Consider the following 25880-nt stretch of genomic DNA (forward strand, 5'->3'; position numbering starts at 1 on the left):
GTCGCGTTCTTTCTGCTGCACGTTGTCCATTTTTTCTCTCTCTATTTTTGTGTGCAAACATAACACATATTACGCGACATTATTATATGTAATAAAATTTGACAGCTACTGCACCATCGCATATCCACCTCATCGGGCGATGTAACTTTATGTCTCCGTATTTCGTATATTAATCCGATGTCATCTCGAAAGGTGTCCATACACGAAGCACAGAGAGCTAGAGCACCACCCGTTGAATAATAAAAGTGTATGGCGCAAATCTTACGTTGATTTTGCGCACGGAGTTGTTCATTTTCTACTACGTTGTCGTCAAAATCGGTATTACTGCAATCACTAATATAATTACTATCGTCCGACAACGCATGCTCTTCGTCTGACGACTCGTCTATTATCGCTTCGAAATTAATATTTTCCATTTATTCACTATTGTGTCACTAACAATTCTAATGCCTGACAGTAACCACTCAAATTTTTTTTTTCCACAGCTTCCTCTATGCCCTTTCAAATCGTACTATGGTTTGACGGGGCTCTCATTCTTCTTATATTTCGCCTAATGCTGTCTTAACACATCCTACCAAACGTCAACGCTTTTGCATCTATAAAATCGTTCCAACATGTTCGTCGCAGCGTCGGCCAAAATTTCTATTGTTTTCCCACGACTTTTATGGCTTCTAAAATGTCCTCCGGCTATTAAAATCTTTTTTTCTGCTTATGTAGGCAACAATCAATTTTTAATGCTTGTTGACTCTTGGGGAGGTCAAAAAAAACATTTACACATACAACAAAATATTTAAAGATGATGAAAATAAACCTACATGTAATTTACAAATAATACCTCCAAAGTGCACTCTAATTTGTCAACCTTGCGACATATATTTTTACAGACAAGTAAAAATTTTAATTAAACGTATTCAAAATAGCCTAGATATTCTTATTAGCGGAGAAAAGATATGTAGAATTAAATTCGCGATATGATGCAATAAGAATTCAATCACTAACACATTATATGTTATGTGCCCCGAAATTTAAAAATATATTACAATATGCTTGGTACGCATCAAAGTTGGCAAGTGAACGCGAAATTTTTCAAAATGTTAGTGAATTATGTTTTCCTGTAAATATACACAATTTAAAATGTTTGTGTAAAACGCATAATAGTTTTATAAAATGTTTGTGGTGCGCGTCGACTTTATGTTTCAATGTTTCTATGTTAATTTTCATCCAAAAGATTGTACAGCGATGTCCGAATTGTATTGTTACGTCCTGTAGACTTCACTATATTCTTTCTTTTCGAAATGCATAAACATTTAGAGATAGTGATTCCGAGAACGCTCTACGGCAAAATATCAAACCGTGAGAGCTGTCACTTTAGTCACACTCCACGAATCTTACGTTACGTGGGCAATAAAATTTTTAACAATTCGCCGTAAGGCGAGAGCAACTCTAAATAAGACAACCAAAGAAGTCTTAGAAATCGAATAAAGTATAAACACTTGAACTGCTCTAAAAGAATTTTAAATAAAACAGAGTCACCGTAACTCGAAGCAGTTATTTAAAACTGCAAGCATAAATTTGAAACAGCGACAAAAACTTAAGAAGCATTCGATAAGAGAGCTCACCTGCCGGACCATCTAAAGTGACAACTGTTTATAATAAATTTTTAAATAGCGATAAGCTACTCTGTACAGTACTGTTACGCGCCACATTTTTCCTACCATGAAAACGAAACAATAATCGTCCGATCAGTCATAAAAAGAAAGGTCGCGCAATAAAAAGGATCGTCATTAAACATGATGCCTGAAAAGATCGATAGCGAGATTTCCTAAATGAATAAACAACAAACACAGCTGCATAATCTCAAGAGATAAACAAATGAAAAACCTCCAAATCTCCCAAGAAGGCGTACAGAGCTCACCAATCAGCAATAATCAAAAATAAGGAGGGAAGGACCTCACCAACCGACAGCTTTTTACACGTCGAAATCTCAAAAAATACTCCCGCCCTAAATTGTTAACACGCCCTCAAGATTTAATATAAAAAGGAAAGACTCGCGCATTACAAAAAAAAAACAAAAATTTAAATCAGTCGATAGTACAGCGTTAGATTCATTCGGCACAGTTATTTCGGTCGTTCGCTGACCCAAAAAATTCGTTTCACATATCGGGAGTTCTGATTAAGTCTTGAAAACTATTAGAGTCAGTGCTCAACAACGACCACACGCCGAGCAAGACCCACAACTGGGGCCACAACTACACCAGCTGCTAAAATGCAACCAATCTGCCTAAGTAATAAATTTACTTTCTTTCTCTTTTGTTTTTTTTTACATCATTTCTTTCCTCTTTATTCAACCCTGCTCTTTTATTAAGTGCCTAAAATCACACCGACCCGCCGATTCTCGCGAGCCAACCGAGACCATAGATCGGACGACACGACCGTGTGCGAAATCGCGCCATAACACATTACATTTTCGTAAATCTTTATTATTTTTTTTTCTTATTGTAAACCATTGTAACAAATACCAACCAGAATAAAATCTTTAGAATCGCACTCGTTCCCCCTCTTTTCTGGTTGATGACCTCCGTACTTATGTAACACCCGCGATCCACACACACAAACACACACACACTCATACAAATAATTTTAAAGCCGATATTAATAAGATCATATGTAAAATGGTAAGAATTAATTGAATAAGTGTTAATCTAAAAATTAAATGATCGGTAAACTTATTTAACTCCCTCACTCCCTCCACGCGAAAGATCACACAAGGTCTCGTCCCGTGTAAAAGAGATTCGATTCTCTTACCAAAAAGGGACCACCGAGAGAGCGTTCGCATAACAGAGTAATAACGATACCCGTCGTTTACCTGTTTGCTAACCTACAGCTCGCTCGACCGAGTCACTCGTCGATAAGACTTTTGACATCGGAACAGTTCTTGTTACGCCCTTCCTCTGACCCATCCTCTCTACGGGCCTGGACGTAACATTACATTATTAAGATTAAACATAAAAATATATTCAAAAACACATTACATAAAACGCAACAAAAATTATGCCGTACGATGTGATTTGTAATGTGTATTTATGAAGACAAGATTATTTTAAGCTGATAAAATCTTTTACATAATATTATTTTTTACACTTAATGTAACATAATTTAATATTTATAACTACAAGTAGCATATTTATCTATTTATAATACGTGCTTCGAATATTTTTAAATTAATGGAAAATAAAAATACAGATATTCTGAAATCCAATATCTTTAATAGTGTAAGAAAATCGATCTCGAAAATAATCGAAAAATTTGTATTGATACCCTAGAGGAGTGACAGATTTCGAAAAACAAGCTTTTGTGCGAAAGATTTCCGTTCGCTCTCTGCTCCGACCTTTTGAATCGACATGTGTTTTAGTATAACCGGTTAAGAGATTTGAGAATAAACGTTTTTTTTTAAATTTGAGATATTCAAGTTTCAGTTATTTGAAGGAAAATTACTGACTCTCTTAGAGTTTTTTTTATCAGAAGTGAGATTCGGACGGATAGTGAAGCAACAACATTGCAAGTATAGTTGACGGCATTAAATTATTTTTGCGAAAACGGACATTTTGTGACGGCGTATGGAATCGGAGATGGTGACACGTGTCAACTTGAATCAGTTGACGGTTGCCGGGTTGAAGAACATTGCGATTAAGCAGGGTCTCGATACTCGCGGATTAGTGCGGAATGATTTGTTCAGGGTTGGGAAAGTTAATTTTTTTTTTAACTAAGTTAAGTTGAAAGTTAATTGGCAATAAATTAAATAAGTTAACATTTAAAGTTAAAAACAAAAACTAACTTAGTTAAATTAAAAAGTTAAAAATTAAAGTTAAAAGTTAACGTTAATTATATAAAACTACATTTTTTGCATAATTAATCTTTTAATTGATATTTTAATTTAGACTATAATAAAAAGATATATAAAAAAATAGAAAATATATTTTTCTTATAAATTATAAAAGACTATCTTTTTATTATTTTTTATTTTTTTATATATTATTAATTGGAATTTTAAATAGAGTTCTTCTAAAGTCCTTAATTTATTTCTTTCCTAAGCACTCTAATAATTCTTTATTTAATAACAAATCGACATATAAACAAATAAAATAGCTTTAATATATATATATATATACAGGGTGATTCAGAACAATCCAGGTGTCCTTGCAAGGACGTATTCCTGAGTTAATTCTGAGACGATTTTTCCTTTATGAAAATTTTGTCCGAAGCTTAGTTTTTAAATTATAAAAGAAAATAGTTAACAAATCACGGGACAAGTACGGAAGGTAGACAGGGGCGGCGCCCCTGAATAATTTAATAAATGATCAGTGATTAATAGTAATAAATCGATTTATAAATCAAGTGCGTGAGTAAATTCGATACGTGATATCAGAAAGAAAAAATTTATAACTTGAATCGGATTGGATTTGGCACATGTGAAGTGCAGTGTAAAGTGTTATTATTTATTCCCGGTTCCTGGTAAAATTATTCATCCGTCAAGCAGAACATGGAATAAAAACATCGAATCTGTAAAAGGTAAGTGAACGAACGAATGTGTGCGTATGAGAAAGAGAGAGAAAGAGAGAGAGAGAGAGAGAGAGAGAGAGAAAGAGAGAGAGAGAATTGTGTGTGTGTATAACAGGAGACCGTGCGTAATCATCGCGTGTATTTGATCGCAAGAAGGGCCCCGTAATCACAGTGTCGCATGGTGAGTTGCGCCGCCTCTGTCTACTTTCCGTACTTGTCCCGTGATTCGTTGACTATTTTCTTTTATAATTTAAAAACTAAGCTTCGGACAAAATTTTCATAAAGGAAAAATCGTCTCAGAATTAACTCAGGAATACGTCCTTGCAAGGACACCTGGGTTGTTCTGAATCACCCTGTATATTTTATACATTACGATCATCAATTTTCATATGACTTTGATATTAATAAATTATTTATTAACTGATATAAAAAAAAATTAATAAGTTAAGTTAAAATTAACTGGTGTAAAGTTTAAAGTTTATGGCATTTAAAATTAACTAAGTTAAGTTAAAAGTTATTAACTTTTTAACTTTTTAACTTAATTTTTAACTATTTAACTAGTTACTACCCAACTCTGGATTTGTTGAATGCGCTTTTGGAGCATTTCGGCAAAATAGGCTGGCTGGAGCATTTGACGTGTGGTGAGACAATGGAGGACGTTCCTCAAAATCAAATTGATGAGGTCGGTACAGGCCGGGAGGGCACGGGGACGGTATCGAATACATCAAGCGGTAGCGGGGAACCTAACCCAAGCAGTAACAGGATGCCGGCGGTGGATGCGGCACAGATGCAGGCGGTGGTCCAGGCGGTGCTACAGGCGATGGAGATGCGAAGAGGTGTGCCGTCGGTGGCCGTGTGACAGGTGACAAGGAACGGTGGTGAGGAAGGAGGAGTGGAGAGTCCGGCAATTTCTGGACGACTCTCAGCGGCGGCATCAATAAGGTCTGGCCAATCGGTATTCAACGATGGAATCAAGTGAAGTACACAACCAAATTAATACCTGCATTCCATAAAAGGACGAAGAGAATGTGGTAAATTGGCTAGAACGTGTGACATATGTGGCCCGCGCATATAATATCTCCGAGGAGGTGCTGCTGCTTGCTGCGGTTGGACAATTAAAAGGACGAGCCAATGATTGGTATAACAGACAGCCGTGCACACGATCTCTTCCTGGAACGAGTTCAAGTATTAGTTGCAAGCTTACTTTGAACGAAAAGAGTCATATGCAATGACACATTCCAGGATCAGTAACCGGATCTGGAAACTGCATAATGAAAAGTTCATCGAATACGCTGAGGATAAACTTCAATTAATGTAGTTGCTTCCTTTAACGGAAACAGAGCAGATCAAACTTTTGGCGGACGGAGTGAAGGAGCCGCAATTGCGAAGACTTGTTCTAAATACCTGGGCAAGGACAGTCCCAGAATTCATCGACCAAGTGCGTCGAATGACGGAGGATGAGGTGCATGTAAGAAGGACGGATATCAGATCCAAGGTCTCGAACAACGGACTGGTGACGACGAATAATAATAAGAGTTGCTACATTTGTAAAAAACCAGGACATTGGGGAAAGGACTGCAGCACGGCAAAGGCAACCTGCTTCCAGTGTGGACAACAAGGTCACCTGAGTACAACATGTCCGAGGAAAAACAATAACCAGAGAACTACTTTGCACAAGCGGGCTTAAGATGAGAACGAAGATAAAGGTCAGAAAAAACCGTTGACTGAGTCGATACTCTCTATAGGGCGTTTGTTAGAAAATAAATCTGTTTTGTCAAATTGCGAAAATATTTGTGTTAGTGTGAGCGCTTTAGAATAGCAAGTTTTGCTTTAGTAGATACTGGTAGCGCTGAAAATTTGATTCGACATTCGACTTATAATAAATATTTTGCAAATTCAACCTTGCTTAAGATACAAAATCCGTTGATTTTACGTGGAGTAAACAATTTTAAAATAACAATTTTCGGGAAAATTTGTACTCGGATAAAATTAGAAAAGTTTTTAAATGCGATATTTAATATTACCTTATGGGTAGTAGCGGATGATACCATGATTTATGATATTATAGTTGGACGTGAATTCATAGATAACGCGAATTTGAAACTTGTATATAGTAATGATAAAATTGATTTAGAATATATTTTTCAAGATGTACAGACTATTGAATCAATTCTTCGAATTTATACTGTAGAAGTGAGCGATAAATATGATATAGTTATTGAAAAATTTGATGAAAATTTGTCATGGTGCCATCGGCAAAACCTAATACATTTATTAAAAAAAATAGATGATATGGAAGTAATGCCTATAAAAGATGAAGGTAATTATACAGTCTAGGAGAGCCACCTCAATGTCCTTCACATATGTTGTCAAGGTCATCACCCTGAGTAATGTTGTGAAGGTTTTAAACCGCACTCGTCATTTATTAAAAAGTTCTTTCTAAATTTCTTACAGTCAAAAACCAGCCTTTAGAGTGAATTTTCATTCCGAAAGAGTGTATTGGTGGAAAAGACACTTAAATGACAGTTTTTCCTTGGCAATACATACACACACGCGCGAGGGGGGGGGGGGTGCAAGAAAGACCGCTTTCGGTCCTCTCTCCCGTGCCCACCCCGCCGATAGGGCTATTGTTTCCTAAGAGGTCGTTTCTGTTTACTCTTCTTACTGAAATATTTTTCGTATGTTGATGATATTCTTCTTGAAATTCTTTCGAAGTAAGATGATTCAGTATATATTGAGAAATTGTAATAACAGCATTAGAATACTTTAAAATGAAATTTTGCGAATTTCTAGCTCTAACTCTAAATTACGATGAGCTAGTATAATATTTGTGTGCAAAAAACGTTATCCGTAACAAAGTACAATGTCCGCGTTGTGAAAATATTATAGAATTAAAAAACAACTTATGTTTCATTATACACATCACTATTATAAGAAAGTACGCAAACAGAAACGCAAACGAGTTACATGTAATTTTAAAATAAGTGCTTTATATGGAACTTGGTTTTCGCAGGGAAATATAAGTATCGATGTAAGTTGTAGATTGATCTGTTATATAATGATGCTGAATAGTCTTCGGCAAATATTCCTTCAAAAAGAACTGAATATCTCAGCACATACAGCAGTTGATTGGACTAACTTTTGTCGAGAGGTAACTTTTTTGTTTATATTTTTTAATATATGCGCGACAGCTAAAATGTTTTAAACAATAGTAATTGTAAATATACTATATGTAACTGCAATGACGTTTTAACTTATGCATCAATGGTTGGAAAATAAACATCAAATTGGCGGAAATGGAATTATTGTTGAAATTGACGAGGCCAAATTCGGACGTATTCGAAAATATAATCGTGGCCGTCTAATAACAGGATAATGGCTTTTTGGTGGTATAGAACGTCACACAAAAAAGATGTTCGTCATACCAGTTCCATCTCGTAAAGCAGACGTTATTGTCATTTATTCAAAAGTACATTGCTGCGGGATCAATAATTTATAGGGACTGTTGGAAAGCATATGATCAAATAAACAAGACAATTTATCAACATGGTGTAGTGAAACATTCACAAAACTTTGTAGATCCAGATACTGATATTCATACTCAGAATATCGAAAGATTATGGCGTAATATTCGAGGAACTATCCCTCGATATGGTCGCAGAGAATATCATTTTGAATATTACTTGCAGAACTTGCGTTCAAAAGAACATTTGATTTTGATAAAAGATTAGGCGCTTTTTTCGAAATAATGAGTTTTATATATCCTTTAAATGAAAATATTAATTCATAAATAATAAAACAACATAAAAATATACAACACCTTGTATCATTATTACATGTATCCATTCTTCCGCAGGAGAGCGGAACACACTGTATCCACGCATACACTTTTTACGCGTAGAAAGTTTCGCGCACTTCTGCCCAGAACATCCCTACCAGCGGAGTGGGTGCGGGAGGGGAGGTGCAAGGGGGGGGACAAAGACCTTCGCCTCCCCTTGCACCCCCCCGCGTGCGCGCGTGTGTGTGTATGTGGCTACATTTCCTCGATATTTATAAAACTTCTTTTATTTATAACTTTTTAACAAATGACGAGCGCGGCCTAAAACTTTTACAACATTACTCAGGGTGATGACCTTGACAACATATATGAAGGACATTGAAATCGGAGGTGGCTCCCCTATACTGTATAATTACCAAGATGAATATTGCGCTAGAGTTAATTTGAGGAACAGCTCTCTGTTTAGATATGCTCCAAGACGAATGTCTTTTAATGAGAAAATTCAGTTAGATCAGATTACAAAGGATTTATTGTGTAGAGGCATAATTCAGCCCAGCGTATCTCCCTATTGTGTACGCGTGGTATTGATAAATAAGCGGAATGGCCAGAAAAGAATGTGTGTAGATCTAAAACTGTTAAACCAAAGAATTTTCGCGCAAAAATACCCTTTCCCAATAATAGAAGATCATATCGATCAACTTTACGGAAAACGAATATTCACTAACAATAAGTTAGATTTAAAAGACGGTTTTCACCAAATAAATATTCATCCCGACGACACTAAGTATTTCGCATTTGCTATATATAAAGCTCAGTATAAGTTCGTTAAACTTCCATTTGGCTACTCAGAGACGCCCGCTGAATTTCAAAAGAGAATTTTATTTGCCCTTCGAACACTAATACAAAACAATAAAGTGCTTGTTTATATCGATGACATTCTAATAGCAACAAAAACGGTGGAGGGAAACTTAATTATTCTAAGAAAAACTTTAATATTGTTGAAGCAAAACAGTCTGGAATTAAATTTAGCTAAATGTCAATTTTTAAAAAAGAGTATTTGGAATATGTGGTGTCTGCGAACGGGGTTACCATGTAACAAAGACACATAGAAGCTATTTTAAATTTCCCTGAACCTAAAAATGTTAAGGAAATAAAGGGATTTTTGAGTTTAACAAATTATTTTTACAAATTTATAAGAAATTACACTTTGAAATCTAAACCTCTGCAAAATTTGGTTAAAAATACTGAGTTTGTTTTTTCTGAAACTTATAGAGAATCTTTCAACGAGCTAAGGAGAGAACTATCCTCACCCCCCATTTTGCACATATACAATCCGAAGGCCGACACTGAACTTCACACCGACGCAAGTAGTTTGGGTTTCGAGGCGATCTTACTACAAAAGCAGGAGAATGACGTCTTCGCATCTATTGCGTATTTTAGTAAGTCGACTAGCGAATCCGAAAAGAAATATCACTGTTATGAACTTGAAACTCTTGCAATTGTAAAAGCGGCTGAACGTTTCCATATTTATTGGGGGCATAAATTTTAAAATTATAACTAACTGTAATTCATTAGTATTAGCTTTCAAAAAAATAAATATAAACCCAAGAATTGCTAGATGGAGCCTAATGTTGCAAAACTGTCATTTTGAAATTTTGCACTGATCGGGAAATAGCATGCAACACGTGGACTGTCTTAGCCAAAATGTAATGCATATTGATAAAATTAGTATAGAGAATGAATTATTGTATAAACAGTTAATGGATCTGAAGATCAAGAAAATTGCGGAATTAATCGAATTGAAGGGCAGTGATCAGTTTACTTTAATAGATGGATTAGTTTTTAGATTGTATAAAGATAAACAGTTATTTGTAGTTCCAGAAAATATAGTAAATAACATTATTCGAATTTATCACGACGAAATGGGATATATTGGTGTAGAAAAAACTCTTTTAAGTATCATGTCACACTATTGGTTCCCGTGCATGAAAACAAAAGTGAAGCAATATATAGAAAATTGTGTGACATTGTTTGACTTTCTCAGCTCTGTCTGGTAAATCAGAGGGAGAAATGCAATCTTTTGAAGTCGAGACAATGCCTTTCAATACAATGCATATAGATCATTTTGGATACCTAACCTAACCACTAGAAACTGCATCTGAAGGTTATAAGTATTTATTGGTTGTTGTTCATGCGTATACTAAATTCGTATGGTTATTTCCAACAAAATCCACTGGAACGAAAGAAGTATTAATAACGTTAAAATCTTTATTTTCTATGTTTGGAAGTCCGCATCGAATAATTTCCGATCGAGGAACTGCTTTTTCTTCTTCTGTTTTTTCCAATTATATTCCGCGTGGCGCTGTACGCGTGTCCTTACCGAAAGGGTTTGTCGCGGCGCTGTATGTCGAGATCGAGTGTGTGTGTGTTGAGATCTATAGTGGAGAGCAAAAGCAAAAAATAAAACGCGTCCGCATAAGCAACGGAATCTTTCGAGTTTTTCTATAATAAGGATCCCTTAATTTTGGTCCTTCGAGCCGGATATCGTGGTTGGAATTGGATTATCGAATCATTAAATACATCGAGTACTATCGGCCTTTCGTTCGACCGCTGCAAATACACGACGTTATGGATTGTTCGCCCGCCATTACGCATTAAACGATTTTCGCATTCTGCGACATACTGATCGCAACCTCGTATTCAACACACGCTTTGGATTTTCATACTCAAAAGATTCGAGAGATGTACATTAATTTGACACGAACAATTTGGGTCAAATTAAATATATCTTGAAATCATCTGCAATCTTCTTGCCGAGACGACAAAGGGATATTACCTACATCGTCATCAATCATTGGAAAACTTTTCTGTTCTCAACATTGAAGAAAGGAAAATCAAAGTTTCTAACGTCGATTCCCAGACATCACGTGGATATCGTATCATTGGAAGACGTCAAAATTTATACGCAAGAATTGTACACGCCGCAAGTATTGTAGACATAGCGTTATATTAATAAGCCTCGTAATATTGTCTCTATTACATTGTTCTCATTGCATTGTTAATTCATTAATTACTACTTGTACAATGTCGACACTCTCATTAAGCGATGCGCGAATTAAGCGTAAAACTATTAAGTCTTCGGCTACACGTATTAAAAACTTTCTAGACTCATCGAATATTAATCAGTTATCGTGTTTTGATTTAACAGAACGATTTAAGAAATTGTCCGAGTTGTGGAAAGGTTATGATAAGGTACAAATGCGAATTGAAATTCTAGAAATCGCTGATCCTGGAGAGAAAGACGAAGATATGTTACACAAACAACATAATGACAAACGTGCTAGTTTTGAAATACCATATTTTAATTTAGTAGCTCGTTTCGAACAGTCTATTTACAATATTGAATGCCGCGAAGATCAAGATCGTGAAAATACCAGACCTCAGAATTCCACAACCTAGCATCGTAACAATCCCATATCATTACAACTTCGTTTACCTAAAATTGTATTACGTCCTGTAGACTTCACGATTCTTTCTTTTCGAAAAGAATGCATAAACATTTAGAGATAGAGATTCTGAGAACGCTCTACGGCGAAATATCAAACCGTGAGATTTGTCACTTTAGTCACTTTAGTCCACGAATCTTACGTTACGTGGACAATAAAATTTTAACAAACTTGCGAAAGGCGAGACCCACTCTAAAGAAGATAACTAAAAAAGTCTTAGAAACTAAATCGAGCATAAACACCAGAACGGCTTTCTAAACTCTAAAAGAATTTTAAATAAAACAGAGTCACCGTAACTCGAAGCAGATACTTAGAACTGCAATCGTAAATTTGAAACGGCAACGAAAACTTAAGAAACATTTAATAAGAGAGCTCGCCTGACGGACCACCTAAAGTGACAGCTGTTTATAATAAATTTCTAAATAGCGATAAGCGACTCTAACGGTACTGTTACGTCTTGTCGGCTCCACGTTTTTTCATCCCACGAAAACAAAGCAATAATCGTCCGATCAGTCATAAAAAAAAGGGTCGCGCAATAAAGAAGACCGTTATTATCAAATAATGAACAAACAACAAACACAGCTGCATAATATCAAGAGATAAACAAATGAAGAACCTCCAAATCTCCTAAGAAGCCGTACAGAGCTCACCAATCACCAATAATCAAAAATAAGGAGGAGAAGGCTCTCACCAAACAACTGCTTTTCACACGAACGAAATCTCAATAGTATTCCCGCCCAAAATTGTTAACACGCCCTCAAGATTTAATATAAAAAGGGAATACTCGCACACTACAGACACATTCATTTTGATCCAGTCAATATTTCGACATTAGATCCATTAATTCGGCATCATTAAGTCGCGCTCTATTGCACTTTGAGTTATTTCGATTGTTGCTGCTTAACATAAGACTTAAATAATAGAGCCAGTGCGAAACATTGACCTCTCAGCCAAACCACGACTCAACCACCTGCAGCCGACCCACGACTCATCCAGCCGTTGAACGACTACTCCACTTGCAACTTAAGTAGTAAGTCTACTTTCCTCTCTTTTGCCGTCATACTTTTTCCCCATACATACATTCAAGATTGTTTCTTTTTTATAAGTGCCTAAAGTCGCACCGACCCGTCGTTTTACACGAATCAGCTGGGACCGTCGATCGGACGAAGCGCCCTTGCTCGATAGCAGCAGTTGTGACTTCCCCCTTTCTTCCCCTCAGTACCCGCGCTGCTCTACTCCTTTGAAAATGCATTTTCCTCCGACACACTACTACCCAGAAATAGATTTTTCTCCCCCTTCATATTCCCCGTATCTCTTTCACCTTCAATCATCGACATATCCGATGACTCCCCGCCGCCGTCTCCCCCAACCTTTTTCTTAAATAATTCCTCATCCATAATCTTGTCGGATAGTTCATCAAATCACACGATTGAACTTCCCGACTCCCTCCTTGAGTACTCCCCAGCAGATCCCGATACCCTCGCGCTCCCCTCTCTAAAATCCGAGCTTTCTTCTGTCTTCTTCCACTCTTTTTAACTTAATAGATAGTGCATTCGAAGATTGCGATATTACGACGTAACCCTCTTCACACATTTTTCTAAATTTTTATTACTTTCTAATAAGTTATTGTATTAAATTCCAGGATAAACTTTAATATCGCACTTGTTCCCCTTCTTTTCTGGTTGACGTCCTCCGTACCAATGTAACACCCGCGATCCACACACCACACACACACACACACACACACACGCACACGCACGCACACACACACTTAAATCTAAGGCCGTTATTAGAAGTATAAAAATAAAAGATCATATGTATAACGCTAATGAATAAATGTAAATCAAAATACTAAATGATCGGTAAATTTATTTAACTCCCTCACTCTCCCTGCGAAAGATTACACTTGGTCCCGTCCCGTGTAAAAGAGATTCGATTTTCTGACCAAAAAGGGAACACCGAGCGAGCGTTCGCATAAATAGTGTAATAACGACACCCGTTGTTTACCTGCTTTGCTAATCTTCAGCTCGCTCGACCGAGTCAGTAGCTCGTCGGTAAGACTTTTGACATCGGAACAGTTCCTGTTACGCCCTTTCTCTGACCCATCCTTTCCGCGGACCTGGACGTAACAATTGAATTACCGTCTTTTTCAGAAATTTGTGAAGTTTGGTATGCTTTTTATGATACATTCGAGAAATTGATAAATGTTATTATAATTCAGATCTCTCTGAAATTCAAAAATTCAACTATTTGAGATCGACACTCAAGGGTGAAGCTACTGAAGTTATAAAGGCGTTTGAAATCACATCGGAAAACTATAAGGAAGCATGGGAATTACTGGTCAAACGATATGATAATCGACGACGTATCGTCCAAGGCCATGTTAAATCGCTTTTTGAATTATTACCTATGTCAAGGGAAAATCATACACAACTACGCACCTTGCTCGATGGTGTGTGCAAACATTTACGTGCTCTCAAGGCTCTCGAAAAGTCTAACGATTCTTGGAATGACTTAGTTGTCCATTTGGTTATTTCTAAATTGGTTACAACGACAAAAAAGGAATGGGAAACGAGTTGATCAGATTCTTCGATTCCTAGTTTCAAACAGTTTAAGGATTTTCTTTTGCAAAAATGTTTAGCTCTAGAGGCGATAGCAAGTAAATCAACGAACATGAGTTCGATCACTGGCGGTAACGTTCCACTTCAAAAATCAAAAAGGACAGTGGCGAATGCCGTTGTAAATTTAGCTTGTGAATGTTGCAAGAAAAATCATTTTCTCTATCAATGCGAGGCGTTTAAGAAATTGTCAGTAGATAAACGCTTTAAAATCGTAAAGGGCTTATTTTTATGTATCAACTGTCTGAAAACTAATAAGCATCAAGCAAAAAATTGTCCTTCATCACGTTGTCGCAAGTGTCAAAATATACACAATACTCTTTTACATTTTGAATCGAATGTAGTACAAGATTCTGATTCACAGAATGTAAGTTTAAATAGTAAGAAAGCGTCTACGCCAGTGGTCACACAATGTTCGCAATGAAATCCGTCAGGAGTACTTTTATCCACCGCGATAATCCACGTATATGATTCGAAAAGAAAACCTGTGGTATATCGTGCGTTATTAGACAGTGATTCGCAGTTAAATTTTATAACTGAAGACTTGGCTCAAAAATTGCATTTAAATAGATGAGTTATTGATATGCCGATTTCGGGAATCGCGCAAGGCAATTTTGAAGCAAGAAATTCAATTGAAGTTACAATACAGTCTCGTCTCAATACATATAAGGAAAGATTAAATTGCATTATTTTATCGAAAATAACTCAAAAACTACCACAGGATTTCATACATCCTTCCCGATTGGAAATTCTATCGAATATTCGACTAGCAGATCCAAATTTTAACGTTCCAAATGATATTGATCTTTTGATAGGAGCTAAAATATTTTGGCAATTCATATGTATCGGTTAAATTAAAAGGAGTAAGGGTCATCCCACATTTCAAAAAACTAAACTTAGTAGGATCTTGTCGGGACACGTTATTGACCTTTCAAATAATAACAAGAGCTCTTTTTGTCATCTGTCTACAATCGATGATTTTCATAAAATTATCTCCCCGTTTTGGCAAGTAGAAGATAATTATAGTGACAACGCGATTATATCTTCTTCTGAGGAGCGTGCATGTAAAACGCTGTTTTAAGATAGTACTACACGTAATGAAGAGAGCAGATTTATCGTTAAACTTCCTATTAGGAATAACATGATTTCACAATTAGGTGAGTCTAAAGAAATTGCTAAACGTCGATTTTTTTACACTGGAAGGACGATTGTTAAGGCAGCTTGATGTTTATAATACATCGTGATTTCATGCGTGAATATCAGGATCTCAATCATATGTCGCAAATTGATGAATCAAAAATCTGTGATAGCAAGGTTCATTATTACTTACCGCACCATGCAGTTTTCAAGGATACAAGTATTACAACCAAATTGCGCGTTGTATTCGACGCTTCTTGTAGAACTCAATCTGGAATTTCGTTGAATGACACATTGCTCGTAGGTCCTATTATTTAACAAGACTTGATTTTGATCTTAGCTTGTTTTCGAACGTTTCGCTTTGCAATAAACTTGCCGACATTGCAAAAATGTATCGGCAAGTTCTTATTGATCCATCACAATGGTGTCTTCAACGTATTCTTTGGCGCGATAATCCGCAGGAGGAATTAAGAACCTTTGAACTTAATACTGTAACATATAGTACAGGTCCTGCATCATTTTTAGTCATCCGATCTCTACAAAAATTAGCTCAAGATAGTTTGGATTTGTATCCTTAAGGGGCTAAAATTGTTCTAAGAGATTTTTACGTTGATGATATGTTAACTGGTTCCCATATTCTTGATGAAGCAATAAATATAAAGGATCAAACGACTTCTTTGCTTAAAGAAGGTGGTTTTGAATTGAGAAAATTGTTTTCGAATAGCTGTCATCTTCGAGATGATAATGTCAAGGATGATAAGGAAATCGATTCAGCGTTTGAACATAATAAAACTCGTACTCTTGGTGTATCTTGGAATTACGAATATGATGTTTTTAATTTACTAACTTCAATGGTTATCAATTATCAGAAACTAAACGTAGTATCTTGTCAAGAATTGCTTTGATCTTTGATCCATTGGGGTAGTTAGATCCAGTCATCTTGATTAAAAAAAGCATTATGCAAGAATTATGGCTATTGAAGATCAATTGGGATGAATCCATTCCTATGAATCTTGATACGAAATGGCGAAATTATGAACGACAATTAAAGTGTCTAAATGAGCTCAAAATACCTCGCAGGATTGTAACTGACGAGGCAAGACTTATTGAATTGCATAGATTTGCAGATGCCAGTCAGTAAGCTTATGGAGCATGCGTATATCTTCGATCTTTATCTAATACCGGTGAATTTGAGACTCACTTGATAGCTTCTAAGTTTCGCGTTGCTCCTGTCAAGAGTATCTCAAAACCACGATTGGAATTGTGTGGAGCGCTGCTACTTGTTCAATTAATTGATAAATTAAGGAAGTGCTTAGAACTACAAATTAATGCTGCTTATTATTGCACTGATTCCAGCATAGTACTTCATTGGTTAAACGGATTTAGTTGAAACTGGACGACGTTCGTTGCAAATCGTGTAGGAGAGATATAATCATTAACGGTTATTGAAAACTGGCATCACATATCGAGCAAGGAATCCCAGCAGATTTACTCTCGAGGGGCGTTTTGCCTGAAACATTATTACAATTAAAAATTTGGTGGCATGGGCCTAAATGGTTCGAAAATAAAAACGTTGAATAGCTAAAGTCTTCTGTGAAGGCTTTAAACGATATACCGGAAAGGCAAAAAATTGATCATACGCACTTCTTTTGCATCGCAGATGAACCAGAATTTGATATATTTGAAAGGTATTCTAGTTACGAAAAACTAATACGAATTGTCGCATTATGTTTACGTTTTATCAAAGCACTTAAACGGAGGAGGCTCAATTGCAATTTGTCGAAGGATAAAGTAACTAAATCGATATTGTATTCATGTGTCAAATTAGAGGAAACAAAATTAACTCTCGTTAAGGTTTTGCAAAAAAGATTTTTTGAAAAGGAAATCAATGAACTCCGTAGATTCGGTAGAGTGCATAAGAAAAGTTCCATATTAAAGTTGAGTCCTTTTTTAGATGCTAACGGAATTCTGAGGGTTAGTGATAGATTAAAACATGCGAACATACCATATGACGCAAAACATTCTATGTTGATACCTGGGCGTCATGCTTTTACTCGATTAATTGTAAGATACAATTGTAAGAAACTGCTTGTAAGAAACAAGCATAATCAATTGTTACACGCTGGAGCTCAAATGACTCTATCATCAACTCGACAAAACTTTTGACTATGTGCAAGACGTAGCGTTGTTCGTTATAAAAAATGCATAATCTGCTTTCGTAATAATCCAAGGCCATTTAGTACTTTAATGGGCAATTTGCCAGAATCGCGCGTTAACGTTTATAATAGACCATTTGAAAGATGCGGAATTGATTATGCTGGTCCGATATATTATAAGGAAGAACAGCGTAAAAATTCGCGAGTGATCAAAACTTTTATAGCTATATTTGTATGTTTTCCGACAAAGGCGATACATATAGAGTTGGCGAGCGACCTCACTATTGAAACTTTTTTGAATGTCTTAAAACGTTTTAATTCTCGAAGAAGTCGACCTAGTGATATCTATTCAGATAATGGTCTAAACTTTGTTGGCGCAAGGCATCAACTCAACGAATTATACGACATACTTAATAATGATAAGTCAAAGGAAAGAATCATGATTGCAACTAGCAGTGAACGCATAAATTGGCATTTTATTCCACCAAGGGCCCCGCACATGGGAGGGCTTTGGGAGGCAGCGGTAAAGACTGCAAAATTTCACATCAAACGGATTGTTGGAGAAGCTTCATTTTGACATGAGGAACTCTTGACCTTGCTTGTTCAAATTAAGGCTATACTCAATTTAAGACCACTGATTCCATTGTCAACGGATTCCAACGATCTGTTAGCCCTCACGGCGGCGCATTTTTTGATAGGCGGTCTTCTTACTTCGTATCCAGAATCGAATTTGGAAGAAGCAAACGTAAATAGATTGACAAGATGGCAGCGTATCGAACAACTGCGTCAGCATTTTTGGAGACGATGGACTAAAGAATACCTGCAAAACTGTCAGCTACGGAACAAATGGAATACCGTTGAAACTTCTTTTGAAATGGGACAACTAGTGATAATACGAGAAGACAACTTGCCGCCTCTTGTTTGGTCTTTGGGCCGCATCGAAGTCTATCCAGGAGATGATGGAATAGTACGGACGGCATTAGTGCGTACTTCTAAGGGCGTTTATAAGCGACCTATTACCAAGCTTTGTATTCTTCCAATAGTTTAAGAATTTTATGTTTTGTTTTCATATTTGTTAGCTTTCGTATAATATAAGTTTTGTCACAATTCAGTTTTTTAAACTCAAGGAATTGCTTTATATTCATATATTTTTTTTTATTTTATTATTTGGTTGAGTTTGTTAATTTGCGTTCAATTAGTTGTAAGCATTATTTGTTGAAAGCACAAGCTTTCAAGGCGGGCGGTATGTAGGAGTTTCTGTTTATATTGTTCTTTATATATGACGATTGTAAAAAGTTCAAGGTTCGCGCGTTGTTATTTTGTGTTAGTACTTGTGCGTCTTTATCGATATTTTTCCCGCGTGGCGCTGTACGCATGTCCTTACTAGAGACCCTCTAATAAGAGTCTCGCCATAAGGCAATCTTGGCAAAATTCTGCGAGAGAGAAAGATATATATTCACTATTCTTCTCTCTCTTACCTAACCTAATCCTAACCTCTTTTAACGCGCTGACCACTGATGTTATAATGTTTGTGATAGTAATTTATGTTTTCTCATTAGATACACAAATATTATATATTTTTAAAATTTATATATTTTTTATAATGCTTATGATAACAGTTAGTTTTCTCATGAAAATAAAGCAATTTATTATTTCATGTTTTATGTGTTTATTTTTATTTTATTTTGTTAATTTTTATGCAATTAATAAGGATTAAATTTAATTAAGGATTTTATTTAATTACTAAAAATTAAATATAAACAGTTTTTTATTATATATATTATTTTGATGTTTAACATAAAAAGATTATAATATTTAGTTCTAAAACGTTTATTTTTTATTTATGTTACTGAAATACAATGTTTATGCTAATAGTAAGATTAATATGATTCAAATATGAGCGGGAATTGCCCAGATATAGAGGACCAATCAAAAGTGGATATCTTATGGCGAGACTCTTATTAGAGGGTCTCTAGTCCTTACCGAAAGGGTTTGTCGCGGCGCTGTATGTCGAGATCGAGTGTGTTGAGATCTGTAGTGGAGAGCGAAAGCAAAAAATAAAGCGCCTCCGCAAGGAATCCTTCGAGTTTTTTTATAATAAGGATCCCTCAACAACTGCTTAATATTACTAATGCACATATTTTTACTAAATTTACGTATGTGTGTAAAAACAAGTACATGTCAAACAATTTTTGTGTTTTAATATTATCCTATATATTTCATATTTCAAGATAAGATAAAAAAAGCTGTGAATGTTAATAATAATATCCAAATTAAATTTGTTTTACGTTAAAATACGAGTTTAATAAAAATAAAGACAAAGAGAAAATATGATTGATAATGCCGATATAGAGGTTTTGTGGCCATAGCTATGTAGTTCCAATTCCATTCTTTATGGACATAAAAGCGTCTTGAATTGCGGTCGCTGCTAAATCGAGGGGATGACCACTCTGCTTTATATATAAACTTTAAAAATGGTTTTTCACTTTCGAGTAAGACACGTAGCCACCTAGCGGTGCCGACGCGTATTAATCATACGAGTATATATATATATTAATTGTGCGAATATTATTAATATCCTTATAGACAGATAGATAAATATTTCGTACCTTCTTTTGGTTTTGAAAGTTGGTGTTACAAAAATTTTACAGTTATAATAGTGTCATGCAAAATATAAGTTTTACTTATTGTCTCTTACTTTTATTAATCTTTATCTTGTAATTTGATTTGATAGTTAACTTTCTGTAATAATTACACTAGAATTAAATTATTTCTAAGTCTTTAAACTTATATTATTTCTTCTCTAAGTATACTTTCTTTGTTTTTATCCTCTTCTTTTGCTCTTACAATTGTAATCTATTATTTGAAACTCCTTGTCCGTTATGCTATCGAAGAGATAGCTAAGCATACCCTTAGTTTTCTACAAAATCTTTCGTTCTTTCAAAATCACTAATTGTAAGTCACTTATTTACATCCATTTATACATATCCTTGAGATTAATCATTGCATTTTTCTGTTTCTTTCCTAAATTCCAATTTTCCTTTTCTTTGTGAATACTTGCGTATTTTTTACGGAACCAGTATTTCATATATATACTGGTACAAAAATACGCGTATAGGTAATATTATCAATAGATCAAAATTTTTATACAGAAAACCAGTAAAAATTTATAAAACAGAATGTTACAAAGTCTATCAAATAAATAATAAGATTTAATAAGTTTCGACAAATTTCTGTCTTGAAATAGATAATACAAAGATATATTTACCTAATAAATGTAATCATAATGTTCTTTGAAAATGACATTCTTTGGAAATCCAAAAGACATTCAATATAATGAAAGAGGGTAAATATTCTATAAACATCCAGTCCTTATCCAGAGGACATTTATATTTTATTATAATACCTAAGATTTCGAAATTATATCAAATATGTTACATAACTGAAAGTAATCATGCATATTAAATTTTCATAAAAAGTATTTATAATAATATTTTAAAATGTTCTAAAAATGTTCTGGGACGTCCTGGATGTGTTAGGACATATTCAAGATGATTCTGAGGATATCTTGTGCTGTCTGGGTAGTCTCCCCTCTGAACAAGCCGAACTTATGGAAAAATAATATCGGATTTTTATAAAAAATATGTACTTACTGGTACAAAAATACGCGTATAGGTAATATTCACAAATTCCTTTTATTTTTCTTTCTTGCGGGTACCTGCGCATTTTTGCGAAACCAATATTTCACATACTGGTACAAAAATACACGTATAGGTAATATTCGTAAATTCCTTTTATTTCTCCTCCTTGCAGGAACCTGCGTATTTTTGCGGAACCAATATTTCACATACAGGTACAAAAATACGCGTATAGGTAATACTCTCAAATTCCTGATTTTTCTCTCCTTTTCTTTTCCTTCAAATAATACAACGATTTATTAAAATCACAATATCCTCTTCCCTTTCCATTCTCCATTGTAGAATACCAAGATAATTAATAAAGAATTGCTCAAAGAGTATATAAAATTATCAATAAACAAATAAATTTTTTGTATCTCATAAGAGAGATACAACATATTACTAAATAATCAGATTACTTTCTTAAAGTTTTCGGTGAAATCTGAACACATTTATCTTTTCTTAAATTCTTATAACATTTTTATGTAATATTTAGAAAAAGATATTTAAATAATTTTTTTATTGAAGAATTTACTTTTTATTGAAGAATCGAGAGAAATAATTGTTTAATATTTGCGTATGCCATGATTTGCACATTTCGACGGATTTTCGAAAGTCAATACTTACCGCTTTACCCTTACATCTTGAAATCATCGCAGTTCTACATTCGCGGTACAGATGCGTCATACTTGATGCTGTACGCTTGATTACGGTTGTTACGCGATGATATCAAAAATGTAAAGGGGAAGCAATAGACATTGACTCTCGGAAATCGAAATGTGCAGTTTGTGCAATACACTACATTAAATTAATTTGTACTAATTAAAATTGTGTTTTTCAAAATTTCATTTTTCAGGCTTTTTTTAAATGCATTTTTTAAACAAAATATTATTTTTGTATCAATATTAAAATACGCATGTATTTATTGTAAGAATTATTTTTTGTCTATTAAATGTCTTTGTTATTTAAATTTATACATTAAGTAGGATCGACAACGCAAAAAGTTTGGATGATCTCTTAAAAGAGTACAATTTCCGCGATTTTGAACAATTAATTCTTTCTATTGTAGATCGAATAAGATTTCGTAAAAAATACAACGATTATGTATGACTTATTTTCATCTTTAAATTTTATGACATTTAAAAATTTTTTATTATGTTTATGTTATTATAATATTTATTTCACTTATTGTTAATTTTGCTTATTTATATTCTAACATACGGTAAAATATCTGACTTACAAAATTTTACAAGTACTTCAAATTCAGTACTTTTCCAAATAATTGATGACAATCTTAGATAAAAATTAGAATAATGAATTATTAGAGATAGGAAATAAAAATAAATTGGAAACATTAAATAAAATATTATAAAATCCAACACATAACGTTTGCGAAGCATTTCCAAAGAGTATAAAATTTGAGAAAGAAAAATTTTTAATTTAAAAGATATTTTGTCGAAAAATGCATATAGACAAACTCTTTTACAAATAAGTCATTATGATGGATTTTTCACTACAAGATGTCAATCATTATTGTGTCATTAATTGATATTCATCTTTTGAATTTGAATATCAGGTAAATACATATTACTCTGTACATCTTTTATTATAATTTGTTTATTTTAATGTTTATTTCATATTATCAAATGAGAGATCATATAAAATCTTTTTAAAAGATCGCTCAGAAACGATTTTAAACAAACTTCTCATGAAATCGTACAACTCTTTCCACATGACAGCAAAGAATTTCATAATGATATAAAATTCATTAATTCTACTAACTACTTAAAAAAAATAAAAAAATCAAGCTGAACAAAACATTTTTACCAACGCAGGTATTTTTATACAAAATTTGAATTATATTCAAAATTATTTAGAAACATCTGCAAAATATTGAATTGCAGTTTGTTTCGAAATTCTTTTAAACATTAAATTTGTATACGGACTTAGAAACGGAACAATACATTTGATTAATTCATAATTGACATTCTAAGGATGAAGTAATTAAAAAATGGGACGAGTTATATGAATTACGTTTAAATGATTGCACGATACAAATTATAAAATGTATTAATGATATAATAAAAAAGTAGTTGATATTGACTTCTAATTTCGGATACGTATTGGTAATAATATGCTTAAGTTAAAAATACTAATCATGAAAGTGTAGAAATCTCAAATTTATATTATTAAATTGCAATCATATATGAAATGTGTAGCTGATTAATTTTTTTGCACATATTTAGGTCGAAAGAGATTTTGATAGAAAATATCCGGGATGCAAAAATAGATTAATTTCATCATGGACTTTAAAAAAATTTACAAGTTTTTAGAAAAAAATTTGTCAGGAAATCAACTCAATGAGCTTCTCATGCAATCGGAATCTGTGAATATAGGTAAATATTTAGACCTTTTTTTTGCTCAGCTATTAATATTTATCTATTGAAACGTAATTAACAACAATAATAGACTTAGCAATGAGAGCCGTGCGCGGATGTCGATGTGTAAAATTTCTTATTTAGAAATTAATTATTCTTCGTTTTAGAAATTAATTCTTTCGCGAAATTTGATTCGTGCACTGGGCACATATTTTACTTGGTGAGTTTCACCAAGTAATAGATTCTCATTTTTGAGAATTCTATATCCCTCTTTACCCCCCTAAAGAGATGTAGACGAGAAAAAATATCGGGACGAAGTCGTTGAATCGGGAATTAAACCCCCCCGAATCTTTCGCTTGCCGGGCGACTGCTCTTACCACTGAGCTATTCAGCCGTACACCGATACTTCTCTCGTCTATTTGTTTATAAACCTATTGATTGATAACCGAAAAACGCGATTTTTCAGCCCGCGTGAATTTAATAATTTGAAATACATAAGGCTCCGATATTTACAAACAACAATAATAGACTTTGCAATGAGAGCCGTTCAAATTATGAAAGGTAATTGTTACATGTTTTTAAATATTTGATATAATAACTTTATAGATAGTAAAACGGTTCTTCAGATTTGAATTTTAGTAACTGTTTTAGCTCCTAAATCAACAAAAATTAGTATAAAATCTTCAGATCATAGAAGAGTGTGGAAACCTACAGTTTCTGAAAGCCGAGATGACATTCTTGTGCATTGCAAGATTAGTTCGATAATATATGTTTGTTATCAATATTTGTAGTTAAGAGATAATAATTATAATAATTTGTTAATTTTTTATGTTAGTAAAATGCAATTTAATATTTCTTTTTTTTTAGATATCAGGAGATATTGAACAAATCTGTATTAATGAACTAAACAAAATGTCCCAAATGAATCTTGCATGAACAATGCAGCCGTTTATTATTGTTGTTAGACCCAAAATAACTTTAATCGAAAAAGTATACGTGCGTTTCAATAAAATAATATATAAAATGTCATTTGTATTAAAGCCGTTTTGACGTACTTGTTAAAATATTTATCATTTTCAACACATGTTACTCGAAAGAATGTGAGAATTTTTGGTATTTAATTCAAGGAGCAACTATAAATGTTTTACAAGATATTTTGTATTTTATGTCAAAATATTGTAACTTTTGAGCCTCATAACTCGAAACAAACTTAATGAAAAAATACTTTATTATAGGTAGTGTTTTGAAAAACTCTCGAGGTATATATATACCTAACTTTACATTCTTAATGTGTTTTCTCGACAAATAAATACTTATATTATATTAAATTGTTAGCTTTTTAAGCCTTATGACACTATTTAATTTTATTATTTATAGAGAGCTGTTTTACTTGATTATATTTATATATATATAGTGCAAAGCTTTTTATAACAACACTGTCACTCCTCTTGACACCGTCGTGACGATTAGTCATAAATTATAATTGCTGAGGAGAGTGCTACCAATACTTAGTCGATTTATAATTTCATCTTACCGCATCGTAAGTTACCATGATTTTTGTCTTGCTTAAAGTTTTTTGTGCCGTCTACGCAATTTTAATTTTGTTTTAAATTGAATTAATTTTTACTTGTTTACTTAACTTTGTTTGTTTTCTTAATTTTCTTAATTTTGTTATGTTACATGATCGTTTTTTAAATAAGTTATTCCAATGTCACTGACTGATATAATTTGTTAAATTTAAGACATCATAGTTCTTTAATTATCATTGCGAATCCTGCGTTTGACCTTGCACAATTTTTGTACATTTTACAGAACGGTTTGCCATGCGTGCCTCTGACTTGTGCATTCCTTCTATCCACAACTTATTTAATAACAGATCATTGATTTGGTTTCGCACCGTGAGTCCGTTACACATATCGACTCGACTACGTTAGTACAGTCTGACTTTCCGATTGCGGTACTATGTATTTATTAAACTTTTAGTCAACCTTTGCTAATATGTTTAATTCTCTTTCCGGTTTTTTTTAATTATGATTTATTATTATATGAGCGCTGAAGATGACCCAAAGA

The 25880-nt window shown here is 33.9% G+C and overlaps 1 long non-coding RNA gene and 1 pseudogene across 1 annotated transcript in view; both read left to right on the top strand.

Moving 5' to 3' along the window:
- Positions 1–5212, top strand: part of LOC140670250 (uncharacterized) — a 31188-nt gene extending 25976 nt beyond the window's left edge. The window contains exon 6 of the long non-coding RNA XR_012047513.1: positions 5122–5212. This is a non-coding gene — a long non-coding RNA (uncharacterized lncRNA). The remainder of the gene's footprint in view (positions 1–5121) is intronic.
- A 2409-nt stretch (positions 5213–7621) lies between these two features.
- On the top strand, positions 7622–8291 carry LOC140670293 (uncharacterized; annotated as a pseudogene).
- The last annotated feature ends 17589 nt before the right edge of the window (positions 8292–25880 follow it).

The sequence above is a fragment of the Anoplolepis gracilipes genome, chromosome 10 (assembly GCF_047496725.1).
Source record: "Anoplolepis gracilipes chromosome 10, ASM4749672v1, whole genome shotgun sequence".
Taxonomy (NCBI): Eukaryota; Metazoa; Arthropoda; class Insecta; order Hymenoptera; family Formicidae; genus Anoplolepis; species Anoplolepis gracilipes.